Genomic DNA, 24,646 nt, shown 5'->3' on the forward strand with positions numbered 1-24,646 from the left:
CTTCCACAATGGATGCACTTTATACCTTTTTAGAATGTAAGCAGTACATTTTTGTGCTGCATTCCTCATTTTCCCTGATAAAGCACATACTAAACTGTGCTTTCCCATTGCATTCTCCCAAGAAGGTTTCACGCAGTAACAAAAACTGAGTAGGAACATCAATGTTGAACTTTTTGCTAATATATATTAACAGCTTATACCTAGATTTTATGCTTGCGTTTGGTCCCTCTGTAGGTACTGAGGTAAAGCTTGGTCTAGTGAACCACGTAGGGTCTTAATACTTTACAGTTGCAACTGAATTTAAAAAAAAAAATAAAAAATCTAATGAGATAGTTCCCGTCTTGGCTTATCGCATATGGCACCTGAGCTCTTCAGTGATCTGGCCTGCCTTTAGTAATGAGTGGAGGCCAACATTTTAATAGTCTGCTAGCCATTGTTATTGGAGCAGTATCATACAGCTCTTTGAATTACCATTTACCAAACAACCAGATAAGCACAATAGGAAAAAATTCTAGATTTGTAGAACAGTTCAAAGAATCATTCAATCTATATCCACCCAGTATATCGTGCAATGCCAATGACTTATCAGGCTCACTCTCCCCAACATAGTAATGTTTCACACTTTGATGCAAGATACTAAAATGCTATATATTATACAATTTTAAAAGAAACCAAAAGGGAAATACTTCTCTCTAAAGAGCTGGTGGAACAGAACAAATCAAGTGCTCCCTGTTAAGAATACTGGAAACTTAACTATTAAGGCCAGATACCTCAAGAGAGCTCCAATCCCTACAATTGCTGGCACCCAGTCACAGGTCACACCCATGTTTCGTTTACATTCTAAACATTGACTGGACTGCAGCTTCTTAGGAAAAAAACTGATACCTTTCCACTTGCAAAGCTGTCTGTCTATATTTATTTCAACCAGACTACAGTAATTAATATTTATGAGGACAACTGAAAGAAGGATGCTCATAGCAAAAGGGGGTTATGAAAATACAAGAACGTGTGAAGATGCCGATGGGACTGAGCGAATGGCACCTGAGACACACACGTGCAGCAGGCACATGGAAGTGAGAAAGGGACATGACAATGGTATGTATGTAGCTGACTACACATACAGGCACAGAAATACCTTCTTTTGTGCTCTGATCCACATGCAGTCCAGGAAGTCTTGGTACTTGTGCCAAATACATTTACCACCACTTATTTAATGGGTTTATTTGCCTGTTACAGACACCGGCATCTGAGACATCTCTGATTTCAGGCTAATCAAAGTAACAGTGGCTGGCACATGTTAACTTCTTCAGTGGTAAGTACTAGATCTGTTATGGGTTTTAAATGTGCATGTGTAGCATATTTCTGGATTTATATCTTACATGAATATGACTAATAAAAAATAGACAGAAGAAGAGAGCTCCGGAAAGAGCTTGTCAACAGTATTTTCAGGTGAAAAAAAATGAAAAATAGGTGGTTTTGATCTGCAGAATGTGAAGTGTATGAAGTACAACAATTAAAACAGAAGGGTAGATACTTTGAACTCATTAAAATTTCTTTTGAAGATGAAAGTCATTAGATTTCAATGAGAACTGGGAGCAGAAGCTCACATTGACATGAGAATATTTAACCTGTAGTCTACAGTGCTTCAAGCATTTGATAGTATGATAAATAATTGCTTGGCTGTAGTAACCACATAGAAGGAAAAAAAGGATTACCCTAATCAAATACAGTCAGTGTGGTGTTGCCTGTCTCTGTGCTCCACATTTCATTCTGAATTGTTCAGAAGTTTGCAGTTATAAAAACGGAAATCCTGAGTTCTTAAAGAGGAAACTGTAAAGGATTTCTTTTCCTGTCACCTCTAAGAAAACTTTGATAATATTCAGGGTCAGTTCTTCAGCTGGCATGATCAGCATAGCTGTGTTGAAGCCAGTGGATCATTGCCAATTTATAACAGCTGAACGTCTGGTCTTACTACAGGGACAACCCTATTTTACAACTTTTTGCTCCATGCCCCTACCTCCTTTTTATTTGTTTTTTAAATTAAGGACATTAATTGTCAAATAACAGTATTTGTTGTCAGAAATACCTGTTCTCCTCTTCTTCAAGGTGTAAGACTCATATTTTCATGTTAGTGAGTTGCACTAGTGATTAATTCTCATATTTCACTATCATCACAGAGCACAAGCCAGGACTGTACAGGGTTTTATTTATCATACAGGTATTTCTTGCACTATATGTTGTAGATAAAAGGAAGCTTGCCCCACTCAGTGCTCAGAGCTGAAAAAAGCCAAATAATTAATACTAACAGAGGCCTGAAGCAGAGATAATAGACCCTCCTGAAAAAGCAGAGTAAGCTTGTGTTAGACGGCAATACCCACTGTACACATTGCTTTACAGGCAGTTCACTGTAACGAAATGAGAAGGATCAGAAAAGGGAAGACACTTGCACAAGAAGGCTCCACGACGTAAGTCAATGGCAAAACCAGGATTACTCTTGCAGGTTATCCCACCTGTACAGTGCCCATGCAATCAGGGGCGAAACCACAGTGTGTCCTTCCTCACAAGAGAAGGTGGCGTTTATATAGTAAGCAATATATAAAGACAGCAGGGAAAAAAAAAACCTCAAAGCATTTCCTATTCAATCTCTTTGCACTATCCTAAACACTCAGATCCTGAATGTACAGCGCTCAGCAATATTCTACCAAGCCCTCTCTGCACCGTGGGCAGCATGATCCCTACATGAATTATCCCTATAGAACAAGAACCTGACTTCTTTTTAGCATACAGATACTTTCTGCATGAATCAAGAGGATAAAATTAAGATGACACTGCACTATTTAAGAGATCCCCCCTGAAGGGCTGTGTAGGCAGAGGTTTCATTTCATTAAGAACACACAACACAAGTTTCACCCCTTTCTAATCCTAGGCAGTGTTTCCTTTACCCTAGAATTCTTTCTTTTTACAAAAAGATAAAACCTTTATGTTTTAATCTGAAGTTTGAGAATGCACATGGTGCCAGCAAGCAGTGGCCTCAGAGGCCCACTCCATAGTGCAAGACCTGTGGGACAAGTGGGTGCAGTGCCCCGAACTCCCCCAGTGCAGCCCCCTCACTCACAGCCAGCTGCGCTCTCCTCAGGCACGTCTCTCCACGGCCCCATTGCTCTTGGGCCCTGAGCTTCATGCTATCAGCAACATTTTCTTTCACAGCACACGCAAAAATGGCACCTTCTTCCAGTCAAATTCCTACTGTCTTACTCCACAGCTCTCTCTCATTAAGGTAACGAGGTGCACAGCTCCCAGGTGTTCCCAGAGGCACAGCTCTCAGGCTCTCTTCACTACTTTCCTGCCACTACTGGTAGGGAATCAATTCCACCGTAGTTGTGTAAATACAAAAAAACAAATTCTGAAGAGAAATCATCTAGAAAGGAAAAATCAAAACATTTTATCCTGCATGTATTGAAAAAAGCAGTTCTTTTCTTCCATTTCTCCCCTATAAAGAAAATGCTCTAGGGAAAGTAACTGATTTGGGGAAATTTTTTGATTTTGACAATAGTCTTCTTTGCCTTCTTTGACAAACAGGGGTTCGGGCACTACATTTCTGACTGACTTGAGTTGCATAAACAGGCTTTTGTAGGTCCACAGGACAACTGGGAAGCCTGATGGTAAATGATCACTAGTGTAATGCTAGACCAGTAGCCGTTCACCTCTAAAAAGATAAAGAAAAAAACCCAAACATATTCACCTACAACCAAATACTTAAAAAAAGAACCAGCTACTTTTAGCTAAATTAGCCCTAAAAACAATTCCCAAGAGATTACAACTCTAGGACTGGACATGAAGGGGAAGAGAAGAGTCACTGGACAAAGATGGAGAGGGGATAGGGCAGCTGTCAGGTAAGAAACCAAGTCAGAAAGTAGGAGACCTGTGGGAACCTGGCAGAGGTCATACAGACTGAGCTAATGCCATCACTAGGAAAGGAGAAATGTGGATAGTCTCCTTCAATCAACTTTTGCAAACTTCCAGGAAGATTTTGTTTAACTCGAGGAATGAAGTTGTAGCTGGTTTGTTTTTCTCCTTATTACTAAGAGCTCGACTAAACTTCAAATTTATCTTTAACACACACAAAAAAACCGCCAAAACACAACAACCCCTCAATCTAACCCTAAAAAACAGCCCATTTCATTAAAATATCTCCCCAAATCCTGACATCAGCGAGGTTTCCTGCAAGGGACCAACTTAAAAGCCACGTTTACCCTTTAGATAAATGGTCAAATAGCACTGAAATTCTGGTACTTGCAAATAAATTTGAAATTTAGCTTCTTGGATGCACAATTGAGGCACATGTGCCTCTAACAGTGCCTTGTCAGTGGTGGAGGGTTACAGTGACAGTGACTATTGTAGAGGAGACTTTTTTGGCTGTATGCTACATATTATTTTCAAATTGCAGTATAAAAAAAGAACAACTATAAACAAAACTTGATAATTAGAGCTTGACAAAAAAGGCTTTTGGAAAGTCGAAGTTTTTTATTTAAATGAGAATGGCATCTTTGGAAGAAATGATAAGGAATGACCTTCGTAACTACTCAGAGGATCCAACATCCCAATAATTTGCTCATTCAATTGGTAATGGAAGAAACCAAAGTTCATTTTCTTGCTCTAGTAAAATAAGTCAATAGTCTGCATTGCTGATATCTCAGCTGACTGCCTGGGCCACCCAAGAACTGTTGGGTTTGGGCATATTTATCTTGATGTTCCTTTTTAGACTCTTTACAAAATACATGATGAAATTATCCATTGAATTTTTTTTTCCACAAACCACTTGCAAGGGAAGGTGAACCCAAAAGTTAAGAATAAAGGATGTATCATCTGGGAACGTACTCTGTTAACCAGTGCTAACTGAGAGCTAAAACACAGTAACCTTTCTGAAAAATCTGTTATCTGATGGAATACCTCAGATTTCAACATGGTAACTACTAACTACTGAGCTACTACCTATTTTGCATCAAAGGAGGTCTTTTTGTTGTCATTCGTGCCGGAAACTCCACTGTTAGCAAAACTTGGAAAAGTTTGATAGGAGCTTGTATCACTGTGAAAAGAGATACTGCTCCTCTGTGAGTAGCTGTTTTGCACAGAAATAGAAAGTTATTTTGTTCCATGGAACTGCTGAAAAAATTTTGGTGTACAAGATCTTGTGGGCCAATTACTTCTGTGATTGCTCTACAGTAAGGGCAGTAAAGACAAGACCATGACAGTGGGTCACTATCCTAAAGCTTTGTCCCAGTCACTGCCAAAAGTTCCAGTTGAAAAATGTGCTCTACATTTGCAAACACTGTTAAAAGAAGTTTTCATAAGGTTTAATAAAACTTCCCCAGAACTCAGCAGAAGAATGACTTGTGTTACGTAGAATTTAAAACTCCTATTATTACTTTAAATAATACAAGCGACTTGAACGCTTTCCTGAATATACTCTAAGATAAAAATGTTTTCCAAATATTTGAGAGGAAGGAAGGAAAAAGGAAGGAAAAAAAGGCTGAAAATAGGAAGGTAAACTTACATAAAACCCTCCTGAGTACAGTACTGAGTAGCTGTCTAACTCTGTACATTTGAGATCACTAACACAAAATAAAGATGCTCTTTTGCTGGTTTGTTACTATATAGCCCTACAACCAGACTATCTAGGACTAAACCTGAAAACAGAATTCAGCCACACTGTAGCATTTAATGTTTAGAAAATCGTTTGCCCTTGCAGTATTTGTCATCCTATTATGTTAAATTTAGCTGGTCAAATCCTGCTCTTACTTGAACTTCACGTCTGTCGACGTAGAGTGTACAAGGCATACATCAAAGCAGCATTTGGCTCAGCATAGGGAGGGATTTGGTATTTGAAATACAGTTTATCTTTTGAAAGCCATACATTTTTCCAATAATAAATGAAACAAGGTTCCCCAGGGTCATGCAATCTGTGTTCTTTACCACTCAGCTAAAGATGATATTAAGGAGCTAAAATAAAGAGCAATATTTGTCATTTGGTTATGTAGCGTAATGTGCTTGATAGCATTCTTCTGACACTTTGGACACTTTGTTTAACACAGAAATCAACATGAGCACACTAGCTGCTGAGTACTTCCAGGTTGAGAGTTTGTGACAAGATTGGATTGTCAGCTTGAAGGCTGCGTATGTGCCACCGAGCTGATAAACACACACTCTCTGCAGCACAGTGCACGGAGAGAACTGGCTGCATGGTGAATGGTAGACCTTTAGCAGCTGGTAAACCAGCAGCACTGCATGCAGCTGCGGCCTTGTTTGGCAGACAACAGCTGCAGACATCAAAGAGAACAGAAGAGAAAGCGGAAAGTGGAAAGACTGAGGTAAAAAAGGAATTCAATCTACGCTGTTTTTAGGAAATAGATGAGTTACTTTTTTAATGATATAAATATATTCTAATATTATCAGTTTGCCTAACTTTTAAAAAGAAGTACTAAACATACACATGGAGCAATAATTCCTTAAGCATCCCACCGGAGTCCCAGAGGGTTAATCCCATAAAAAAAATACTAGGTTCTATTGAAAAAGGTCCTCCAAAAATCTCAGGTAAAATTGTAAAGTTGTTTTCCTCAGGTAAGTAGAAATCACCAGAGCAAGTAAACTTACCATGAGCAGTATTTACTGTCTTTACAACGTCTTAGTTTTCTTATGCTGTGCACATGGAAATAGAAATCACAGCTGCTCAGAGTGCCCAAGATCAGAGAAGTCATATGTTAAGGTGATTTAATTTTTTCTCTGTCCCTGTACAGAGGTGAGCCAAATTAGAAAACACTGCTAAAATATGCTAGTTTATGCCTGTAGTGTATGCACTGTGTACGTTTTGGAGCAGCACAAAATGCAGTAGTTTCTTTCAGCTTTGTGACAGAGGACACAAGTTGTTAGGAATGTCGTAACATACAATAAGCACTTGTATTGAAAGACTTAACGACTGTAGGGTATCAGATCACTGTTGAAATTTTGTTTTAAATGGTTAATATATGGGTAAACAGTGAAAGAACGGTACATTTTGCCCAACTTTCGAACATATGCGTAAAAGACCCAAATAAGGCCTTTTGAACTGGCTGACTATGTTATACAGAGAAATTCCAATCATTTTAGCTGAAACTCTCCAAAACATTCTTCCAAATTTTCTGCAGTGCTTCAAAAATTTCAGTAAAGAAACAACAAGCTGGGAACAACAAAACTACCTGCATTTCAACCTCTTCATCCCATTGCCTGTAACTAAACGTTTTTAGGTTTTGTTTTTTTAAGTTTACTTAACACCAAAACTGAACCTGGTGAAGCATTTCATTGTCACACTTGTTTACTATTGGAAGCAGTTTTATTTTTTAAAGAGCCCTGGAAAGTGAAGACAGATTTCCTTTATAGATATTTAAGGTCAAACAGCTAGACAAATAGCAAGCCACCTGTCCACTTAAATCACAGGCACTTGCGCACCTGAACTTGCTCTGAGCTTGCTTGATGATTTATCTCTGTTTAATTTTCTTTGTTTTACACAAAAACATTGTGTAAAACACAATCAAACAAAACAACTAAGTAGGTGTTTGAGCAAGTGGTAACTCCATTGAGGCCAACACAATCCTTCCCATATACAGAGCTAGGGATATTCTACTTTGGTCTTCTGAAGTAGAATTCTTTGAAGCTGTTCCACAGCTCATCGGTTTAACACCATTAGTTTGGTGTGCCTAATGCTATCAGTTGAAACATAGAGATTTAAATTTAAAGATGAAATTTCACAGACAAAAATATTAGGATTCTATCAGCTATAATACTGGAGCGTGCATGCATAGAGCATTATATACAATGTCAGATTCTAACAGGCCATTAGAAAATGTCACATGGTTTCTCTTGTTCCCTACAGGCTCCATCTCCAGTACATTCTACTACTGAGCAAGCTCCGCTCCATCAGCCCTTTATTCTATACACTATGATCAAGCCTTGTAGAGCTCAGAAGCTCTTTCCTCTCTGACAATCTTAACCAAATCATTTTTCCAGGCTTTCCATTCCTCAGAACCCTGTCTGGCTTTGCTATCACCAACCCAGCATTTCCAGAATGCAGTTAAGTGCTCATCACTTAAAACTTTAAGTGCTAATTGCTTAGTAATGAAAACTTTAATTGCTGGGAGATTAAACCTTTAACTGCGAAGTGGCTGGCAGAGTTCCAGTCTATAACAACCAAAATTCACTAATATAACATTTTAAAATGCCCTTGTATGAAAAAACTATTCTATACCCAAGCGTGTGAAGGCCTAGATGCAAGATGGTTAAGTATTTCCGGAATTAAGAAAAAAATGTGGCTGAATTAGCAATGTCTAATTTGGGATTAAATAAAAATCTCAGTGTTTACCTTAGAAATGTCTACATTATTAAAAAACATTTCCCCCCTTCCTTTATTTCACTGGCCTGTGTTTTCAGGTAAATTGATCCCTCTTGAAAATGTATGCCTTAAAACAAAGATACTTGGTTTAGTCCTGACTTGGTCTTCAGGATGGACACTCTGTTGTGTTCTCACGTTGAGAGGTTTACTATTGATTGCCAAAGCTACTGTGTAACCCGAGAAAATTTTCTCACCTTCTAAAACAGTATTCTGATCTTGATTTTCACAACTTCAGAGGAAATACTGACAGAAATGAAGCAGCTAATTCCCTGTAGATTATATATTCTGCTCTTTTACCACGGATGCTAATGGAGCTGAGTGGAGATGTTTAATGCAATGTTACTTGTGAGACACAAAAGGGCTTACACTGGATAATGAAAAAGAGATACAGGCAAACTGAATTCCTAACGTACCATTAACTACTCATCTAGAAATTGGGTTCGACTGAATTCTTCAGTCTGCTTTCTAGTTTCTAGAAACTGCAGAAGAAACATCATGAAAATATGTTAAGACAAAACATCAAGTGTATGTTCCTTAGCGTCTTTTCATTGTATTTAGTCCCTGTTCAAAATTCCAACCCATTTCTTTAAGATCTCTTTCATGTCACGAGAGCTTTCCAGAGGGCTTGGACAGTGTTCCCAAACACAGAACAAGCCTGGTGTCTCTTGCTTTTACCTTCAGAGCCGCAATATGAGAAGCTTCTGGCACTCTCAATGTTCTGTCAGTTTTTAATGCAAACTCTGGAAGTTCACGGACACGACGCTGCACAATCTGAAGAAGATAAATCACAGTTACTTCAAGCCAGCTGACAGCAGTTTAAGCAGCTGCAATCATCAACCACCAAGGGAGTTTCTTCTTTTATCTTACTAAATGCAAAAGTATACCAGGAACTAGTAATATCACTGGACTATCAGGAGTCCTGCTTTTACATATATATCAGCAAGCGGTAAGTAAATTCTGTTGACGAAATGTAATAAAACAAAGACGGTTTCAAATATGACCATTCCCTGATGCATTCTGTAGCCCCGTCTTACTCACTTATTGCATGCTGCTGAGATTATAAGGTTTGCTTTTATCTGTCAGAAATCAATATTTCAAACATCGGATAAAAGAGGAAATTGAACTGGGAATAGGCTGAAGTGCTGTAAAAACTACAAAGCACAATTATCAAAAAGCACTTAAAGTACTTAATAGGACACACATATAAAAATGCTCAAATTAATGTCAGGGAACTATAATGAGAACTTTTTCTATGCTTTTTGATCCAAATGCAATGTAATTCGAGTGCAGCCTGGTCAGTCAATACAGTTTTCAATTTATATGAAACCCTAAGGATTTCTAGCAATCCATTTGCTAGAACTGAACCATTACATATGATTGGTTAATATTTCAATTTATTGAAAATGCATTATTTTGTGTAAAGTGTTTAAGTTGTTGAGGTTTAACCATTATAAACAGTTATGATAAAAATAGATCTTTGGGTAAACAAAGACCTTACAGTCAAGCTTTTAATAAACACTAGTATAACTAGAAAATTGGATTTTAAGGAGAATAGACATAATAAGGAAAAACTGCAGATATGGGGTAGTGAGATGAGAGGGAAATGTTTTATAGAACTGATCATAATCAGCACGCATTAAGCTGAGGAGGGACCTCTTTGTAAAATGTTGGAAACCATGGTTATTTTATGCATCACTATTAACTTTGGTACTTTCCCCTTACATTTATTTATCATCTTTAATGCTATTGAGCTGGAGGTCTTTACAAAACTATGCTAGACCAGAAATCACTGCAAATGAGCGTGTACATGACTGTATGCACATACAAGCATCTATAGAACATAGATTGTGTGGCCTTAGATAATTTGATATGAAATATGACAAACTGCAACACAGAGGAGTTATAGCTATGATTTGAACAACCAAGGCCCACACTAACTAAATGTCTGTATCAAACTGTATCACTCTCTTTTATAACCTACATCTCACCTTTTTAATAAGGAACAACAAAGGATTCTTGGGAAATCTTTCTTTGTGGAAAGTTATTCTTAACACTTATACTTCACTTTTTTACTTTCACTGTAACACTTTTTTCCTATGAGGGAACTTTAATCACATTTAAAATGTGCTTCTTATAGGAATTACATCAAACACCCTGAACACTGGATCAGACTGTGGTTTCCACCAACAGACAAACTGTTTCATTAGCCAAACATCTTCCCACCACCTCTCCTCATTACAGTTTTGGGCCTAATCCAGTACAACTGGTTAACATACCTACTTTTTTTGTCATCTAGGTTAAGTCCAAACTTTATTGCTTCTTCCATTTTCAAGATGCAAAATATCCGCTTTATTCAGCAAACAATGCCACCCCAGCATGCCATACCATTCTCCTTGCTTTCTATATGCCATTTCTGGTTTTCCCCTGTTTATTTGATATGGCTTGACCTTCCCGAGTCAGTTTGGAAGCTTGCTACCTCTTCAGATTTCACAGCTTTTCTGAATACTTGCGTTTACTTTAATGCTTGCAATAAATTCCATGAGCTAGAAGGATTCAGTGGGGATGTAAATGTAAAAAAAAAAAAGGTAATATTTCACATAAAATATTATTTGTCTTTTGTTTAGCAGCATTTTAAAGACGTAACCAAAGAACAAAGTATCCACAAGTCATGCAAAAATAATGTATTACATACAAAAAATGAAAACCGAACAAAAAACCAGAAATGTATCCATGAGTATATGATTTGAAATATAACATATGGTTTACTATCTGTCAGTGTGGCCTTCATATTTTCACGGAGTTACACATAATATAAATTATGTAACTGCTGGCTACTCATGAAGGTGGATAAAGCGAAAACAATATGGGCCAAACCCTAGAATGCAAACTCTAATTGGTGACACAGAAGTTTTGTTTGTATAGCAGAAAAAGAAACGCTGGGATTTGGGACAAGTGTATCTGTATAACTCCGGACAGCTGTTGTTAACCTGTTCGTGCAGATCTCCAATGACAGAGACTTCAAAATTTCCCAGGCAATATATTTCAGTGCTTTATTATCTTACTATTATAAAAGTTGGGTTGTTTTGGTTTTTTTTTTAAAGTCTAATCTGAATCTTTGCTACTATAATTTAAGTCCCACTTCTTGGCCTATTTTATGTGATGGAGAAGAGGTTATAATAGTCCCTTTTGCAACAAATTTGACTATGTAAACACAGTCATCACAATTTCATTCCAACCCACTCTTTCTCCTTCATCATCTTTACCCAAAAGTACTCCCAGATCTGGAATAGCCTTACGGACAAGAAGAAGAATGGCGTAGGGTATTCACACAAAGTAAAGATTCTTGTCGCTGTCCAAAGTCTTCTGCAACCTCAGAGAAATCAAATCCTCATTCTGTCAAATGGGTATAAAGCTGCTGTTGCTTCAGGTTGTGCAGTCTGAGGTCTTTTTATGTCATACAGCTTCTTGCCAGCACACAGGTTGAGTGAATAGTACAATCAGGCTCGGATCTAGACAGTTAATGACTTACACAATTCACCAGGTAAGAAAGGTGTCAAGAATCTTTTTAAAGTTAAGCAGCACAATACATAGCCAAAATTTGTTTTCTAATAATTCTGGTCTTGTGTATATTAAACAAAATGTAACATGATTTAATTGAGGGAACTGGAAAAGAAATCCCCTAAAAACAGAGTCTTCACATGTAAAAGCAATGCTGACAAGACTAAAAATCAACTGGATACCATATTCGCTTGAATGGTGTCTTGAGGTTTCAGATTTCCTGAATCAACACACAGAGGACACAACCTCTTCCAAACAGTATATATTTCCAAATAATAAAGTCATAAAGAAATATTTTGTTTTAGAAAATAGTCTGAGTGGAAAACATAATATGATCTGGTAAGGCAATTGTAGTTATGGTAGTCGTAATTGCATAATGCATTTCACAGAAGCTTCTTCTATTGCACCTTATTGTATTTTTTTTCCCTTCAATTATTAAATTTAGAGGCTTACCCTCAAAAGCAAACACGCTTGTCTTTACATGCACTTGAATTGTTACTGCCATTTAAAACTAATCAATGTTTTCTTTAGTACCATAATAGCTTACTTGCAAAGCACCTCTTTTAGAAAAATTCACATGGTATTCTGGTAGGAAACATATTTCACATTCTAAGAGAAACTCCCAGTAAAGAGAAAGAGGGTTTGATTCTTATCTCAAAGTTTAGTGCAACTGAACTGACTTTAAGAGCTTAAAAATTTGTGCACAAAGGGAGCTGCTAATAGATTATACCAGTGTGTTCGTACATAATACAATGAAAAACTATGCATTGTATACCATCCTTACAACCTAGAGAAGTCCAGGAAATTAATTTGAAAGGGTTCAGCATATAAATATATGCTTTCATTAATGTTAACAGGGAAACAAATGGTTAAAATCTTATTATTAATCAGTGTTTAAATGCACATTCCTTGGAAATATTATACCACTCCTGACTTGGATGTTCAACTGCATAAAACTCATAGGACATCAAGGTCTCATTGAGTCGTGGAAAGCCCAAGCTACTCCAGTAAAGTCAATACATGCACGCAGAGTGCAGTCTGACACAAACAGGAATGTTCACACCACATTCCTCTAGGAATATAAGGGAGGTTTCTAAATTAGTCTCCATAGATTCCTTCAGAAGGAGGTCAGAGAAACAAAGTTAAGCAATACAAGTACCCCTAATGTCTCAAGTTCTGCAGTTATTCAACAAACAGAAGTCTTAATGAAGGAGAAACAAAGTTTGCACAAAACTCACAAGCAGGCTTTTTGTATTTCCAAATGTAAATATCTACGGCTTTAATAAGCAGATCAACTCCAGTTCAAGGCATGTCTGTACTTAAATACATGCAAACCCATTGATTCCAATAGGGTAGCAAGCATTTCACTACAATGAAAGTTATAAGAGCGGATTAATAGGGTTTATAGTAATTGAACCTTTGTAAATACAAAAGTTATTACATTGCCTGTGATCAGAACTGAGAAATTGATACAATTTGTCCCATGCATCTTGTTTAGCTTCACAGTGATACCTGTCTGTTGTAGCTCTGCAAAATATTTCATTCATTCTGCTTTGAAACACAGCCATTCCCAGAATAACAGTTCCATCTCATGTGACACCTTTCGCTTACACTTCCAAAGTCTCTACCCTTACCTTAATCTATGCATTGTTCTCAGTTGAATGTTACCAATACTAATAGTGGTAGCGGGTGATTTGCTTTCCAATATTAGCCATGGAGAAGATGCAGTATAGAACTGCTCTTCAAAGCTTTGTAGCTTTGCAAACATGTGTTAAAATCACACAAGGAGCTGAGTGTCTTAACTAGCATAGCTGCAGTGTAAATTAGGTAACTGCGTGCACAGGTAAGTACAATTAGCAGCTGCAGAAGTCAAATGCCTTGTGGGCAAACAATTGCCTGTTTAACATATACCAAGCAGCGCAATGTGATTCTGTATTCCCTTCCCCCTCTACAGACAACATATTTTTAAAAATCTGACTCTATTACAAGTATTATGAGAAAAATTTACAAGCTTGGAAATAAGAATGCAGACTTTGAGTGACAAGAACAAGAATTACTCACCTGACCAGTTAGTTCATGGACAGAACTGCTTACCTGCGGAAAGTGTGGGGTTCAAAAATATATATATTTCAAGATGAGCCTAGAAGCAAGAAAAAGACATAAAAAAATTAATAAAAAAACCCCAGTTTCAATTAATAAAATAAATTGAATTGAGGAATAGAGAGTGCCAAGCTTTACCAAAAGGAAGAAACAAAATTATAATTCAAAGCAAAGTAATGCAACAACCTATGCCAAAGTATTTGCCACCAATTTATTTGCTGCTGAAGACTGAATAGACTAAAGCCTTGCTCCTTTGCTAAATTACATGTTTCAGAATTAACTCTGTAGCCTGCAGCAGGTAACAGATGCTTTATAGGGCAACATAGAGCAGACAGTCACCTATTACTTTCTCATTATTTAATAGCACTGCTTTAACTCTACTGTGATTGCCTTCACTGTTGGATAGTTTCTCTTACATGTTCATGTTTTCACAGTTCTTTTCCAGGCTTTCTCACCTGCTTCCAGAGTATTACACACACTCCAGCCTGCTCAGTGTATGACAAACAGCAGCCGAGAGAAATTTCCTGGACAATTTGTCCTGGACGGACTTAACTAAAAGCATGAATTTCTTTTCCTATCAACTAGTTATCATGAGATCCCAGCTAAAAAATTTGTGTATATGTTTTCAGTATTATTCACTGTCAGTTGCATGCAGTACAAAAGGAAAATATGCAGCGTATGACCAAAAACGCTGCCAGTCCATGATGTAACTCATTATTATGTGATGGCTAAGATAATTCTGTTTGCAAAGTCAAAAACACATAAAAGTTGCAATGTAGGGCAAAGTTTAACAGGGGCCAGCAGAAAGGACAGAGATGACAAATTTTCTATGTATTTTCTTATCTAGAAATTGCCGAGAAATTGCCACACCAGTGCTCTGACAAATCTGAGGCAAAGCCTCATGCAATTACAATTTACTTAATTTTTGCTGAGCTAAATTTCTTCTTTAATAAGAAGAGAATGTTTTCCTTTTTCAGTGACTCTCTATTTCTGTGAACATGATTTTCATTTGGTTCATCTCTGTGTTTTTAGAGAAATATACAGAGAATGGGAAAGCTTATCTATTTCAGCAAATTCAAGAAACCCCACTGAATTCAGTAAAGCTATTCCAGATTTTTTTCATTCTAACTGGCAACAGATTCTTCCACAGCACCCAACATCTGCTAAGGTAACAGCTGCCATGTTATATATAATATTATTTCCTACACAGGTTTTAAATCATATTTATGTCCATGAATTGTGAATCTATTGTTTTTATCATCTAGAATATATAGCCAATATTCTGCATTTGCAATCTTGAAAAGAACTTAATAGAGGGCAGCAGAACATTTTTGTATTTTATCAGTTTATTGTATCTAAGTGCTGATGGTATTTAGCCTCTATCACATATTGCATATACCCCTGCATTATAACAATCAGTTCATCCTCTGATTTCCTTTTATTAACCAAGATTATCTTCCTTTTTCTGGTCTTTAATTAAATATTTCATTAAGGATCATTAAGGAATTATATATAAATTCATCATAGTTCTCATTGTTAATCATGAGCACTTCATTCACAAGCAGCTATAAATCTGAATTTTGCCTTCCAGTTTTACTACAAAGCCTTTTTAGAATAGGTACTTAAAAAACCCCAGACAAGCAAAAAAACCCCACCTTCATTTCCAAAAGAGAATTTTCCAATTATATTAATTTAAAATAATCAGGAATTTACTTAGAGGGGTTAAATAAGGTGATTAAAAAATGAATCCCAGGATTTTCCCATTCTGTCTAAAATAAAGGCAGCTTAAAATTATAGACTATTCCCTCTCTTTAAACAAGGTAGAAGGTGGTGAGACAGTGCTGTGTAGATGCACACCGGTAATGGATTATGTAGATTTTTCTCTCCTGGCTCACTATTATGAATCTGATCCAAGACAGCAGCGACGAAATGCCGGTGTCATTTTATGGCTTTTAGCATGAAATCCTGACCTTAGGAGGTCAATGGCAAAACATCAGTGGTGCCAGGATTTTCACCTTTTGAGTCTCTAGTGTACAAAAAGAATTAAAGTCTGACTCAGCATCCATTGACTTTAATGGGAGTTATACTAAGTTCAAGGTCCAGATTTTTAGAAGTCCTTACGTGCTGCTTTGCTCATAAGAGCTGGATCTTTCAGATGATTCAAACACTTAAAACTGTAGTGTTAAAACTATAAACTTTTATCCTTAAAGCGAAATGTTCTGATGGGCAAGATAACATAGTGATGCTAAACATACATAGGATCAAACCAGCATCCACATGCTGACTGTGTGTCCTGCCATCGCTCCTGTGGCCCACCCCTAGGCTTAGTGCAACAGCACTTCTAACCCACACCCCACTTCCAACCATTTCTCTTTCCTCTTCTAAGATCTGGGAGAAGATCTAAGTCTTGAAGGCTTCTCTACTACAGCTACCACTACCCACTTGTTTTCCTCTCTGGACAGGAAAATGCCAAGCAGGCATTCTCAGAGGGCTGTAACTGGGAAACAGTCCTAGAGTGAGGTGTTAAATGGTGTTGCTCACCCGAAGTGGAAGTCATACATGGTTCAACCTGGGCTCCCTCTCAGGGGTGATTCACAGCAGCTGCCGACCCAGCCAGTGTTGGCAAAGGTCCAAACATTGCTGCCTAATGCACATCAGCGAGGAAACATTGAGGAAAGAAACAAGCCTTAAAATCTAGTTTTTTTCAGCAGCAAAAAAAGACTCAGTCATGTGGAAGCTATAGTATGAGATATTTTCATGAACAGAGCAGAGCTCAAATTTTAAAACTGTGGCTGGAGAATTTGCTGGCAAGTACTCTGCCAAACATGGTGCAACGCTACCTTTTTATCTAGCGATAACATTGGCCAGAGGAAGAATGAGACATTGACTCTTTTGCCACCCTTACCAGTTGACATCCCCATTCCTCCCACCCCACCCCCCCACCCCAGCGTCCATTGTCTGGATTACTCTGCTCCACTAGTCTGAGCACTGGAAAAGGGCTGCTTTCATCACATTTATTAATTTCTCTTGCTTCTTTCTCTGAAAGCAAAATCCTTGTCCCAGATGGCAGGAGGTTCAAAACCTCTGGAACAACCATGTTTGTGGCCCTCGAGAAATTTAGCATAGATTGTGGCTTCTACTCTGCATTCTGTCTAGTCCAGCTTATGGTCAATTTGCAGAAAGTTCACTACTACAGAATGTGAGGTCTCTGTAGTACAGGAATAGTAATCCTTTGTGTCAAAATGACTAAATAAACAAAACAGTAGTCATCAAACATCCTTTCTGGAGTGATTAATTCAAACAAAATCCTTATCAATTCCCTGAAAGCAGGCAGAGGTGGCTTGTTATTTTATTTCATTTGGTTTGGTAGCGGTTGTTTTGTAGAAAGGACACTACAAGCCATTTTAAACCAGCAGTTGCAGGACGCTAACTTTCAAGTATTGCAATTTTGCAGGCTTGAAAAGGTTTGATTCTGAAAAAGAAATAAGAATATAATCCAAATGAGCTGTCAGATTTTGAATGTTTATCCAAAATGGAAACAAATTCCCAATATTAAATTATTTGTTCGTCCCCTCCAAAAATACTATGGTACACAAATATAAAAATTATGTCCTGCTGTAACATGTGCTTTCCAGAGATATTTCCCTTGCACAAATGCACAGTTCAGGCATGTGTTTCTAAAAGTATTTGGCTATGCTGAAAACCACCCAGGAATTAAAGTGGATGAAAGCATGCTGAAGAAGTTGGTGGAGGTTTAATTACCTTTTCCTTTTTTCTCTTTAGTGGGAGTTCTGAATTCTGGAGGAGTAAAACTCCAGTCTCTACTGTATTGAAATGATATTTTTTTAGCACTCCAATCATTGTCTCTACTTGACTAAGACATTTCTGTGCTAAAGCAGGTGCATTTACTTTTCAAGTATTATTTTACTAATCAATTGAAAAATTACCTCCATGAATGACAGAAGTGCAGACCTTTGGAGTATTTCATTAAAAGGAGCAAACATTAATTACAAATCCAGCCCAACCTTTGCAGACATAAATTATGGGACGGATCTATTTTCTCCATGCTTAATTGCAAGCAGTGACTAACTCTTTAAATTATTATCTCCAAGGCATGAATGAAATTAGAATGAATTTGATGATATTCTCAAGGCTTATTTGTATAGCCATGTACATTGGCCATGTACTGTCTGGTGACACAAGGAAAATTAGGTGAAAAACCTTTGAGGCTCTAAACAGTGGCTACCTTACCATAAAAAAATTGGGAATTGCAAAATGGAACTGGAACCTTAAAGTCTTTGCAGACCGGGAAGTCTAGTTTCAGGTTTTAACAACGGGATAGTAAATACTGTCCAAGTATTTTCATTCTAATCTAAATTCTAAGAATTTTGGGTGATTATAATTTTCTGAATCATTCACATTTCAGGCAGAATTTTCCAGGCAGTATCTGTCCTGAAAGGTAATATTTACATTTCAAGAAAAATAGCTTTTTTTCCTAGTGAAATGAAACACCCTTCCCACTGAATTAAGAATGTTGAAAATTTTGATTTTTTAATAGCTACAGTGCTGACATGTTTGTGATCAAACTGAAATGCGGACGAAAAATAGATGAGTAAAAGTGCCTTTGATTGGTCTGTTGAAAAATGATTTTGAATTATCCACGTTTGTCGATACAGAGTAGAATTTCAAAGCCATTCAACAATGGCCAAATTTTCAAGTGATCTTCTCTCCCAACTAATACATGCTTTGAGTATCCTTCTACCAAAGAAGTTAATCATTTGGCATTGCACACTTAAAAAAAAAAAATAGATAATGACTTGCTTGGAGTTCAATTTACTTATGTCATGACACAAAAAATACCAAGCTGAGTTCTCACAATATTAATCATTAACATAGGAGAGGGCATTAGCTTAAAATGCATTCCTTCAACTTTGATATGTTTCATGAATACATTTGTAGATATTTTTAATAGCAATTTAAAATATGCTGAAGATAAGTCCAAGACCCCCCAAAAGCCAAACTCTTTTTCACCTTTTAACTTTTGGATATAAAGTTACCATCCATCTCCAGAACAGCCTCTGAAAGCAGAACAAGAGAAGCTCTGCAAAGTTGGATTCTGGGAGGTACAGAGGAAGCCCAGCTCAGATTCAGAGACCTTATTTGTGCAACACACCACGCAAAGAGCAGGGCAGAGGTACCTATAAAAGGCAAAATATTATGATATGGTACTGATTTTTTTTTTCAAATTTTCTGCTGTGACAGACTTCTCAGGCCCATAGGAAAATGGTTTTGGTACTGAGTTGACTCTGCAACAAGATTAGAAAATTACTTGGAAGAAAAAATATTCTGCTGGAAAGTTAGAGATTGGTTCAAAACACTTAGAAATAATTGGTCCAGCACAGAGAAGAGTTCATAGGCTTCATAATTTTAAGTGTCTTGTTTAGGCAAGGGAAGAGCGAGACATTCTATTTGCTTGGCGTTTGGAAGTATTTATGTTCCCTTTCTTCTCCATGGTATTTCACCCTAATTTAAAAGTGAGGAGTTAAAGATTGATCTGGAGCTTGGGAAAAGCAGTCAAGCAGAGGACCACTGGGGACACAGTGAACCCTTTAACCATATTGCCTGAGAAAGGCAGTGCTTGGCAATCTATTCCTGGGAATGATAATATCATAGGTAACCTATTTGCTCTGGAATCTAAACCAGAGCACCACATTTAAAACCCCTGCATCTAAAATGAAGGTAAATATGTTATGGGGAACTCCCCACTTTCACAGGCCTGAGAGGAATGTATGATTTTTAACAGACCTGGTCAAATTCCTTAGTCTTAATAGTATACCATTCAATGCACAACAAAATCCGGTGACTTTTTTTTCCCCCCTAAAACCATCCAATCCTAAAATCTCATTTAGATCTAGTCATTGAACATCATATCCTTTATATTTCTTTAGAAAGAAAAACATCACTAACAATTATTGGGTTTAACACCTTGCAGCTTATATATAGTTTCTCATATAAGGAAGAAACACCTTAAGCACTGTGTGAATCTAACACCAATATAATTTATAAAATGTAGAAAGGTCAGAGTAGAGAAGGTAGGAAACTGGTTAAATGGGAGTTTTAAAAATGAAGATACTTTCTTTATCAAGGGTTATAGAAAACATATGAAGGAGATAGAGTATGTACTTTTAATCCACAGATAATTTTTTTTTCTCTGAATACAGAATTGCAGAGAGAACTTTGCTTAAAGTTACAAAGATTGTTAAGGGAAATATTGAGAAATCATGATTTCCACCTAAATATTAAACACTGGCCTATTAATGCCTGTTTTATAGTCTAAATGTAGGCAAATGTTTATTCAGATATTGCTATGCACCAAAACAACATGCACTAATTATAGTTAAGAAAGAGCACGAGCAAAGACTGCTCTGAGGCAGATTCCAAGTCACAAAGCATGCAGCACAGCTTCTCTGACCCATGGATGTTACAGCCTTTCTAACATGGGCTACAGGATTTCATGGAGTGGGCTGTACCATCCTAAAGGGTGCAAGTCACAGAGGCTGTGTATGACAGTGAGGACAACCACATGGGACTAATAAGCAGTTCAAGTTCAGCTCCTACATCAGGACTACAACATGAGTTCATTTGACGGGAGGACCCAGGAACACTTCTTCCAGACACTGGTGCAAACACAGGCTACCCCGAGAGTTCACAGAAGGACAAGATCCCAGGGCACATCAGTTTGTGTGCCTGGGCACAGAGTACCGCATGGAAACAGCCCCTGTGATCACTAACAGGACTTAGGTGAGGCAAGACCTGCTGGGTAACTCCAATTTTTTTCTGCAGAAAGATGAACTAGTATGGACCACCAAGGCCAGCACAGCTGGGTTGCACAGACCCCAGTATGACCCACGCTGTACGGGAAATCAGAGGCCCCTGCAGGGAGCTGCCCAGAGCCTCCCTGTGCTCCCCAGGGAGGTGACGTGTGGCCCACAGGTCTCAACCACGCTGGGATTTCAGCACACAGCTAACAGGAAGGCGTCACCCTGATCACTGCTGGTCTATGCAGACAGAGTTAGACACACAAAGCTGACAAGGATGTGAAGGAGTATTGCATTGGGGGCTGCAAAACTCAATGGTACCTTCCTGTAAGTTGTGCGCATAGTTCTCATTCTGCACTTTCCTCCTCTCTTTTTCTCTTTCTCAGTGCAGCAAATTCTGAAATAATGAGTAAGAGTAGCATCAATACAAGCTCCGCCCAAATGAGAGAACAAATCTGTATGGAACAGGGAGATGCATCTGTTTAGTGATTTTTAAATGAGTTGACTCCTGGCTGCATCACCAGTCCACCTTATCTTCCTCCAACCTAGTTTGTTCTTGTGTTTTTAGTTGAAATCTGACATGGGGGAACATATTATTAGTATTATTATCGTATCCATTTGAGCTACCCCAATTATTTAAATACTCAGTCACCTGTAAATTGTGAACAACCTTGTTCCACATTGTGTAATCACTGTAGATTGAACTCTTGAAGGATAAAGGCCCAGAATGGTTCAAGTAATAGTTCTTGGTCTTTCTCTGACAGCCGAATATGGATAGCAATTTATTTTGGCCAAAACAATGAATTCCAGGTGAATTTATGTCCTTAATGGGAGATCTGCCATGACAAACAAAAAGGGGTTGTAGCTATACAATTCGGTACGTTCTAGTCAAAAGTGGAATATCTTAAATCAAAAGTTTCAGTAGGCTTAAAGGTTCCTGCTAAGCCCCTCTATAAAATCTCCATAATAATGCGACAAGCTAGAATTCATATCTTCTACTTTATTAAAAAGAGGGCAACCACTAGATAAAATAATATTGAGAAATAAAATTTACCTTGGATTAGTTTCATGTAAACATAAAAAATCAACTTCTCAGAACTCACATGAAAAACATAATGTAGTTAATATTAAATACAATGATTATGCAACCTATTACTTTTACAATTTGTGCTCCTGTGTCCTTGATTTCGGCCCTGTTTTGCTTATGATTAATGAATGACTCACCTTCAGCACTCTCTCATTTATTTCATACCTCATTATGAATTGGAAAGGTCAGTTTGTTATTTGAAAACGGTAAAACATGCATGGAAGTTGAACAGCTTTCATAAATGCAAATGACGTATTTTTATAAATAAATTGCTACTGCCCAGTATTATATCTCGTTTTAATAGTTTATATTTTCTAACTGCTTTTGATGTAATTTTGAAGAGTGTACATAAATTATTCCCATAAAATAACAGGTGAAATTTCTGCATGTGTTTATATGAACATCCGCAGTGTCTGTGCACTTCCTATGCAGTCTCACACACAAATCCTAGAAAGCACCTGGCGTACTGAACTGTTTTCTATTTTAACTTGTCAAGATCCTATGCTATAATTTCCCATGGCTTCTCATTTGTTTTGCTTGGAATTATTTTTCCAGGGTTTGATACTTTATGATGTTCTGTGATTATACTCTTAGCATTCAAGTAGGAACAAAACCTAGGCTAGAAACATTGCTGGAAGTTTTGGGTATATTAAGCTCACAATTGCTAAAGCAAAAACACTAAGTTACTTATACTAGAAGTTTCATACCAACAGTTCACAGTACTACTTTGTTGTTGTTGTTGTTATATCCTTTTTCTGATTTGATAATTACTTTCAACTACAGAATTTGCAAAATACTGTCTTGAGCAGAAAAAAAATGGCTTGGGTGACATCAATGCTAAATCACATCATGTGGAACACTTAAAGGCATAAACCAAAAAGTCCATCTTTTCTCTCAGTTCACTGGAGGTAAATTCTTAAAACACTTGGGCATCACTGTCAGAAGATGACAGTTACAAACTGTAAGAAAACACCTGTGATAAACTGATAGCTTAAGGAGTAGATTATGGTATCTAGAGAAGCTCAGGGTAACTCCATTCAACAGTCACTCTCATAGCTGGTAAGCTGCATGGGGAACTTGGTAGTGGCACAGAAATCTCCTTTTGGACACAGGGCAATCAAAGCTATTCACAGCGTTCACCAATACTATGCAAAACCAGGGTCTGTGCTGCCTACAGAGCAGTGGCCCGTGAGGCTGTTCGTGGGTTGGGCTACAATCCAGATTGTATAGGCATGCCCAGGCTAATTTTAAACTGGACAGTTTGGTGATTTCTGGCACTGTCGCTGGAGCTGCACACACTTCAGCGTGGGTTAACCCAGCCCCTCCAGAAGACTGTGCTGTTTGCTCTTCTCTCATCACTTTGGCAACCTTGTCCAGGCGCACAAGTGGAGTTTAAAGTTCTGCAACAGAGAGTTCGCTGTGTAAAGGCATTAGCTCTAAAGCCCCAGTGAGAGCTGCACCCAGCTCCTTCTGCAGAAGATAATCTGTCTTTATGCCTTACCCTTTTTGGTTTCTGGTCTAACGTCTAAGCAGCAGCACCTGCACCTACTATTTTTGCCCTGTCTTATTGCAGCTGGATTACAGCTGTGAGGTTTATTCAGGTGAGGTTTATTCAAGTTAGATGCTGAGGCTACATTTGACTGACAGTAGACCAGAGTCCATGGACTTTATAAACAAAAATGTAAAAACCAGCCCCAACCAACTGCATACTTCTTCACCCTGTACAATATGCACGGCTGTTTGTGGTGCCAAGTTCAATAGCTTAAATGTTGTGTCATCACTAAAAATAATATAACTGAGCATGGTCAGTAACTGCAGGCTGACCTTCAGCCTTAGCTTTGCTTAATATTGTAGCTTTATGTTTTCCCCCAATTTGTTCAGAACTCTATGTACCATGGATTATTAATCTATAACTAAACATTGTCCTTGGTGTTCATCTAGATGACGATATTTGGAACCAATGCAGATCTATTATCTTTTCTTTGAATTTTGCAAGCATGTTCATTACAGGCCTTTATTATTCCTACAATTTCAGTGAAAACTGTACAAGAAAAAAAAGGTAATTGTTTATTTAGTATCATTGTTTTAAATCACATCTCACCTATGATGCACTTTAAGATCGGTGAACAGGTTGTCCTTAAAAATTAACAAAATCAAATACCCATCCTACCACCATGCCCTTATTATTCCTGCCAAGCTCCATATTAGTTTTCAGTGTGAATAAAGAAGAGAACATCTTTACACATGGCAAACGTAAGAAGGTAATAATAAATAGTAAATTTGACATGAGTTAGGAAGGTATGTGAAGAAAAAAAAAATCCGTGAAAAAAACCCCCTCAAACTTCCTGAAGCTGTAAGAAAAACAGAGTTTGTGATGGACATGGCAGAAATCAGAGAAAACTACACAAAGTGTGTCTGAATGTATCACTACAATGTTTGAGTATCATCTTCAGTATAGAATAATCAAAACCAAAACATATACACTAAGGAAGAACTGAAATTATATAATGATGGTTTACCTCTAAGTATTTAATCTTTAATAAGTGGCTTCCTATTTAAGTAATGAGAGCATTTAGTCTCCTCACTTAACTAGAATGAGAGCCTAGTCCTCAAGGCAAATGCTTAGAGATAACTAAAACCAGTCTGAAACTTAACAGGTGT

The 24,646-nt window shown here is 37.6% G+C and overlaps 1 protein-coding gene across 7 annotated transcripts in view; it reads right to left on the minus strand.

Annotated features, from left to right (window-relative positions):
- Positions 1 to 24,646, minus strand: part of SALL1 (spalt like transcription factor 1) — a 248,287-nt gene that overhangs the window by 69,983 nt on the left and 153,658 nt on the right. For 5 of the 7 annotated variants that reach the window (XM_074583110.1, XM_074583111.1, XM_074583109.1 and 2 more), the window contains 2 exons: positions 14,075 to 14,120; positions 9,098 to 9,193 (listed from right to left, as the gene is read on the minus strand). The gene's annotated coding sequence lies outside the window, so the exon portion shown is untranslated. Of the gene's footprint in view, positions 1 to 9,097; positions 9,194 to 10,949; positions 10,966 to 14,074; positions 14,121 to 24,646 lie in introns of those variants that run through there. The other 2 variants (XM_074583108.1, XM_074583105.1) reach the window with 2 other exon arrangements.

This window comes from Larus michahellis, chromosome 4 (genome assembly GCF_964199755.1).
Source record: "Larus michahellis chromosome 4, bLarMic1.1, whole genome shotgun sequence".
Lineage (NCBI taxonomy): Eukaryota > Metazoa > Chordata > Aves > Charadriiformes > Laridae > Larus > Larus michahellis.